General features: G+C 42.7%; 1 long non-coding RNA gene across 1 annotated transcript; it reads right to left on the minus strand.

Moving 5' to 3' along the window:
• Positions 1-380: 380 nt before the first annotated feature.
• LOC138648450 (uncharacterized) lies at positions 381-958 on the minus strand. Its single transcript, XR_011315107.1, has 3 exons — positions 898-958; positions 570-640; positions 381-470 (listed from the first exon to the last, which is right to left on the minus strand). It is a non-coding gene; the product is annotated as an uncharacterized lncRNA (long non-coding RNA).
• Between the last annotated feature and the right edge of the window lie 5,859 nt (positions 959-6,817).

Raw genomic sequence — 6,817 nt, forward strand, 5'->3', positions numbered from 1 at the left:
CTTTGCTCATCACCTCGTGGATGGAGATCTCACATTTGCCAGCCGCCTTTTCTGACAATCTCTCCATCAGCTCCTCCGCCTTCTCATTAAAGGTCCCCATCAGTCCCATCAAGTATCTGCAGATTTGGAAGATGGAAGGCGACTATAATGTAACTAGGGAAGATCGACGTCATCAATATGGCCGATTTTCATCTAGAGGTCTGATTGTACAGCGCCCCCTGTATGTTTCCCTCCATATTGCATCTGGTTATCCGGCATGGTTAGAGCACATTGCCTGATAATCCAGAAACATCCGACACCAGATTAATCACATATCGCCTCCGACAAACAGTCCTCTTTTTTACATGGGACTGCCTGTTTCTGTGAGGCTACTGTTAACCTACATTCTGCTGAACGCGGGGTCCATGATTCTCCTCTGCTTGTGCCAGTGGTCATAGTCGCAATCAGTCAGCAATCCGGATCCCAGAAACCTGGAGAGAAAAAGGATAAAACAAAGCGGAAATTTCATAAGGGAGCTTCATCACAAGATGGCGCCATCCATCGTCCATAGAAAATACTAGTTCACCAACCTTACACCGAAGAGGCTGAACGCCCGCCGATAGGTGTTGTCCTTTGTGTATTTTGGTGACATCAGAATTTCCTGCGCACCATTATAATAAAAAAAATGGATCAAGAAATGTTTTTATATCCAGGATTAGAAAATCTGATCTGTTCCAAAAACAGCGCCACCCTTATATACTGGCTGTGTTGGGTATTGCAACTCAGTCAAATTAATAAAACTGATCTTCAATGCAACCCATGGACAGGGGTGGCGCTGTTTATGGAGGAAAGCAGACATGTTTTGTTATTTTATTCCTGGGCAATCCCTTTATTGACCCATCATTGTTCGTCCAGTACCTTTACTCCATTAGGACTAGTCAGAAGAATCATCACATTGTGCAAGGCATTTATCCTGACGATGGCGCCATATCTCTGAGCCCTGGCAAGTAAGTACAATGATAAACCATTAATTGGCTCAATATCCTAGTGGACATATAACCTATATTTCCACGGACTCTCAGAATTGCCATCTCTGCTCCTCGGGGGCTGGGTTTGTGGACAGGGGCAGGGCAATTTTCCCAGAACAGTCAGTGATCACATAGCTGTATTGGGGAGGGGGGCTTGTTTTTATTTGATTATTTATTTGATTTTTATTTAATGAAAAACATGTTGTATCTTTTAATGGACCAAAATAATGTACTGCATAATATATAATAAAAAATAATAAATTGAGGTGTAAAGGAAAAAAAAAAAACAATCCCACCATAATTTGGGGTTTTGTTTTTTAATGGCATCCAAATGACCTATTATTTTATTCTATGCGTTATTATTTTCAAAAAAAGCTAACAAAACATAATCCATCCATGGATCCAAAAAGTAAAAAAACCAAAACCCAGTAGTAACCAAAGAAAAAATCCCTGTTATATGAATGAAAGTATCAAATACTTTAGTGGATAGATATTAAAAGCACCAGAAAAAAAATATAGCACTGGCAAGTTAATAGAGGACAAAAGTAATATAAGGGAAATTGGGTGACAATTTTTATGAAAAAATAATGGCCCTACCTGTCCACAGAGGTGAGCACCCAACAGGCAACGGAAGAAAAGGCACCCGCTCAGAGTTGTCCGACCTTAGGAACCTCTGTAGACCCTAAATAGATACTAACAATAATAATTTCCTGTAGCAAATAGGAAAATATGCAACAAAAATATGACAGAAAAAATGAATTTATAATCGACCCTATCTGAGAATATATACAGCTATATGAAAAAGTTTGGGCATCCCTATTAATCTTAAGCTTAATGTTTTATAAAAATTGTTTTTTTTGCAACAGCTATTTCAGTTTCATATATCTAATAACTGTTGGACACAATAATGTTTCTGCCTTGAAATGAGGTTTATTGTACTAACAGAAAATGTGCAATCTGCATTCAAACAAAATTTGACAGGTGCATAAGTATGGGCACCCTTATCATTTTCTTGTTTTAAATACTCCTACCTACTTTTTACTGACTTACTAAAGCACTTTTTTTTTTGTTTTCTAACCTCATTGAGCTTTGAACTTCATAGCCAGGTGTATGCAATCATGAGAAAAGCTACTTAAAGTGGCCACTTGCAAGTTGTTCTCCTGTTTGTATCTCCTCTGAAGAGTGGCATCATGGGTTCCTCAAAACAGCTGTCTAATGATCTGAAAACAAAGATTATACAACATGGTTGTTCAGGGGAAGGATACAAAAAGCTGTCTCAGAGATTTAACCTGTCAATTTCCACTGTGAGGAACATAGTAAGGAAATGGAAGAACACAGGTACAGTTCTTGTTAAGGCCAGAAGTGGCAGGCCAAGAAAAACATCAGAAAGGCAGAGAAGAAGAATGGTGAGATTAGTCAAGGACAATCCTCAGACCACCTCCAGAGAGCTGCAGCATCAACTTGCTGCAGATGGTGTCACTGTGCATCGGTCAACTATACAACGCACTTTGCACAAGGAGAAGCTGTATGGGAGAGTGATGCCAAAGAAGCCGTTTCTGCAAGCACGCCACAAACAGAATCGGCTGAGGTATGCAAAAGCACATTTGGAGAAGCCAATTTCTTTTTGGAAGAAGGTCCTGTGGACTGATGAAACCAAGATTGAGTTGTTTGGTCTAGGGTTGAGCGAAACGGGTCGTTCATTTTCAAAAGTCGCCGACTTTTGGCAAAGTCGGGTTTCATGAAACCCGATACGACCCCTGTGCGGGTCGGCCATGCGGTACGCGACTTTCGCGCCAAAGTCGCGTTTCAATGACGCGAAAAGCGCCATTTCTCAGCCAATGAAGGTAAACGCAGAGTGTGGGCAGCGTGATGACATAGGTCCTGGTCCCCACCATCTTAGAGAAGGGCATTGCAGTGATTGGCTTGCTGTCTGCGGCGTCACAGGGGCTATAAAGGGGCGTTCCCGCCGACCGCCATGTTACTGCTGCTGATCTGAGCTTAGGGAGAGGTTGCTGCCGCTTCGTCAGAAGCAGGAATAGCGTTAGGCAGGGTCCATTAACCACCAAACCGCTTGTGCTGTAGCGATTTCCACTGCCCAACACCACCTTTGGTGTGCAGGGACAGTGGAAGCTACATTTTTTTTTTTTTTCCCCTCAGCGCTGTAGCTCATTGGGCTGCCCTAGAAGGCTCCCTGATAGCTGCATTGCTGTGTGTACGCCGCTGTGCAAACCAACTGCTTTTTTCAAAGCACAAATCCTCTTGTTCCTTCCTTTCTGCACAGCTATCTTTTTTGTTTGTCCACACTTTTTATTTAATTTGTGCATCAGTCCACTCCTTATTGCTGCCTGCCATACCTGGCTGAGATTACTGCAGGGAGATAGTAATTGTTGGACACTCCCTGTTTTTTTTTTGTTTTGTTTTGTTTTTTTGTGGGAGATTAAGATTGACATTTCTGCTAGAGTGCCATCCCTGTGTGTGCCATCTCTCACTCAGTGGGCCATAGAAAGCCTATTTATTTTTTTGCTTGATTTGGGTTATAAAATCTACCTGAAAAAATCACTACATCAATCAGTGGGAGAAAAATATTGGCCTCAGGGCTTGTGTGCCACTCCTGACTCCTGTGTGCATCATCACTCACTCAGTGGGCCATAGAAAGCCCATTTTTTTTTTTTTTTGCTTTATTTGGGTTCTAAATTCAACCTGAAAAAATCAATAAATCAATCAGTGGGAGATTAATATTGGCCTTTGGGCTTGTGTGCCAGTCCTAAGCGTGCCATCTCTCTCTCTCAGATAGTGGGCCATAGAAAGCCTATTTATTATTTTTTTTATTGGGTTTATAAATTTTCCCTGGAACAAAAAAAAAAAAAGTGGGAGATTAATATTGGCCTCTGGGCTTGTGTGCCAGTCCTGAGCGTGCCATCTCTCTCACAAATAGTGGGCCATAGAAAGCCTATTTATTTTTTTGCTTGATTTGGGTTCTAAAATCTACCTGAAAAAATCACTACATCAATCAGTGGGAGAAAAATATTGGCCTCAGGGCTTGTGTGCCACTCCTGACTCCTGTGTGCATCATCACTCACTCAGTGGGCCATAGAAAGCCCTTTTTTTTTTTTTTTTGCTTTATTTGGGTTCTAAATTCTACCTGAAAAAATCAATAAATCAATCAGTGGGAGATTAATATTGGCCTTTGGGCTTGTGTGCCAGTCCTAAGCGTGCCATCTCTCTCTCTCAGATAGTGGGCCATAGAAAGCCTATTTATTATTTTTTTTATTGGGTTTATAAATTTTCCCTAGAACAAAAAAAAAAAAGTGGGAGATTAATATTGGCCTCTGGGCTTGTGTGCCAGTCCTGAGCGTGCCATCTCTCTCACAAATAGTGGGCCATAGAAAGCCTATTTATGTTTTTGGTTGATTTGGGTTCTAAATTCTACCTGAAAAAATCAATAAATCAATCAGTGGGAGATAAATATTGGCCTCTGGGCTTGTGTGCCACTCCTGACTCCTGTGTGCGTCATCTCTCACTCAGTGGGCCATAGAAAGCCTTTTTTTGTTTTATTTGTTTTCTAAATTCTCCCTGAAAAAAATCATTTTATTTTATTTGGTTTCTAAATTCTTCCTGAAAAAATCATTTTATTCTATTATTTATTTTTCCTAAAGTCTCCCTGAAAAAAAAAAAAAAACAAATCAGTGGGAGATTAATATTGCCCTTTCTGCTTGTGTGCCAGTCTTGACTCCTGGGTGTGCCATCTCTCTCTCTCTCTCTCCAATTGTGGGCCATAGAAAGCCTATTATTTTTTTAGCTTGATTTGGGTTCCAAAATCTACCTGAAAAAATCACTACATCAATCAGTGGGAGATAAATATTGGCCTCTGGGCTTGTGTGCCACTCCTGACTCCTGTGTGCGTCATCTCTCACTCAGTGGGCCATAGAAAGCCTTTTTTTGTTTTATTTGTTTTCTAAATTCTCCCTGAAAAAATCATTTTATTTTATTTGGTTTCTAAATTCTTCCTGAAAAAATCATTTTATTCTATTTTTTTTTTTCCTAAAGTCTCCCTGAAAAAACAAAAAAAACAAATCAGTGGGAGATTAATATTTACATTTGTGCTTCAGTGACAGTCCTGCGTGTGTGGCATCTCTCTCATTTGTTGCCACCAACAACAGAGTGTGTAACATTGTGCCTGATTTTCGTTGTGGTCTCACTCACCTGTAAAGGGGTAGCTAAATCATACTGAAGTTATAGCTCACCGTGTAATTTGTGTGACAGCAACAAATACCGTTAGTTTGTTTACGTTTTTAAAACAATGAGGAAGTCTGGTGGAAGAGGTCGTGGCCGGGGGCGTTCATTGTCAGCTGGTAATGAGGGTAGTGGTAGTGGTGGAGCATCAGCTGGTCGTGGGAAAAAAAATATTGCACCTAAGTCTGGAGCTGTGGAGCCAGGTTCGTCGTCTGGCTACACAAGGCCTCGAACGCTCCCTTTTCTGGGAGTAGGAAAACCGCTTTTAAAGCCGGAGCAGCAAGAGCAAGTTTTGGCTTATCTTGCTGACTCAGCCTCTAGCTCTTTTGCCTCCTCTCGTGAAACTGGTAAATGTCAAAGCAGCGCGTCGTTAGTGGATGTTCACGGTCAGGGACAAGTCGCTTCCTTGTCCTCTTCAGCAAAAACAACAACAGAGAAGAATGCAGCAGGCGACACAACGGGTTACTCCATGGAGCTCTTTACACATACCGTCCCTGGCTTAGAAAGTGAAGCAGTTAACAGTCCATGCCCATTACAAGTTGAATCTGACATGGAGTGCACTGATGCACAGCCACAGCCAGACTACTATGCTGGTCCTTTGACTCAGACCACAACATTGCCCTCGCAGGGTAATGATCAAGAATCAGACCCTGATGAGACTATGTTGCCCCATCACGAACGCTATACCACCGACCGACACGGTGACACAGACGAAGTTGCACACGAGCTACAAGAAGAGGTAATAGATGACCCAGTTCTTGACCCCGATTGGCAGCCATTAGGGGAACAGGGTGCAGGCGGCAGCAGTTCTGAAGCGGAGGAGGAGGGGCCGCAGCAGGCATCAACATCGCAACAGGTTCCATCTGCCGGGCCCGTATCTTGCCCAAAACGCGTGGCAAAGCCAAAACCTGTTGGAGGACAGTGTGGCCATCCGGTTAAAGCTCAGTCTGCAATGCCTGAAAAGGTATCCGATGCTAGAAAGAGTGCAGTCTGGCATTTTTTTAAACAACATCCAATTGATCAGCGCAAAGTCATCTGTCAAAAATGTTCAACTACCTTAAGCAGAGGACAGAATCTGAAAAATCTCAATACAAGTTGCATGCATAGACATTTAACCACCATGCATTTGCAAGCCTGGACTAACTACCAAACGTCCCTTAAGGTTGTAGCACCCTCGGTCAATGAAGCTAGTCAGCAACGCAACATCCCTTCCGGCAGTGTAGGGCCACCATTTTCCGCACCACCTGCAGTATCTGTGCAGGTTTCTTTGCCAGGCCAAAGCAGTCAGGGTCAGGGAATCACCAGTTTCGTAGTAGGAAACACTGCATCTAGGGCACCGGCGGCAACAATACCATCTCCCACCGTCTCTCAGTCTGCCATGTCCACCGGCACCCCCGCTAGTTCCACGATCTCCAGCTCTCCAGTCCAGCTCACCCTACATGAGACTATGGTTAGAAAAAGGAAGTACTTAGCCTCGCATCTGCGTACACAGGGTTTGAACGCCCACATAGCTAGACTAATCTCGTTAGAGATGATGCCCTACCGGTTAGTTCAAAGCGAAGCTTTCAAAGCCCTGA

The sequence above is a fragment of the Ranitomeya imitator genome, chromosome 1 (assembly GCF_032444005.1).
Source record: "Ranitomeya imitator isolate aRanImi1 chromosome 1, aRanImi1.pri, whole genome shotgun sequence".
Classification (NCBI taxonomy): domain Eukaryota; kingdom Metazoa; phylum Chordata; class Amphibia; order Anura; family Dendrobatidae; genus Ranitomeya; species Ranitomeya imitator.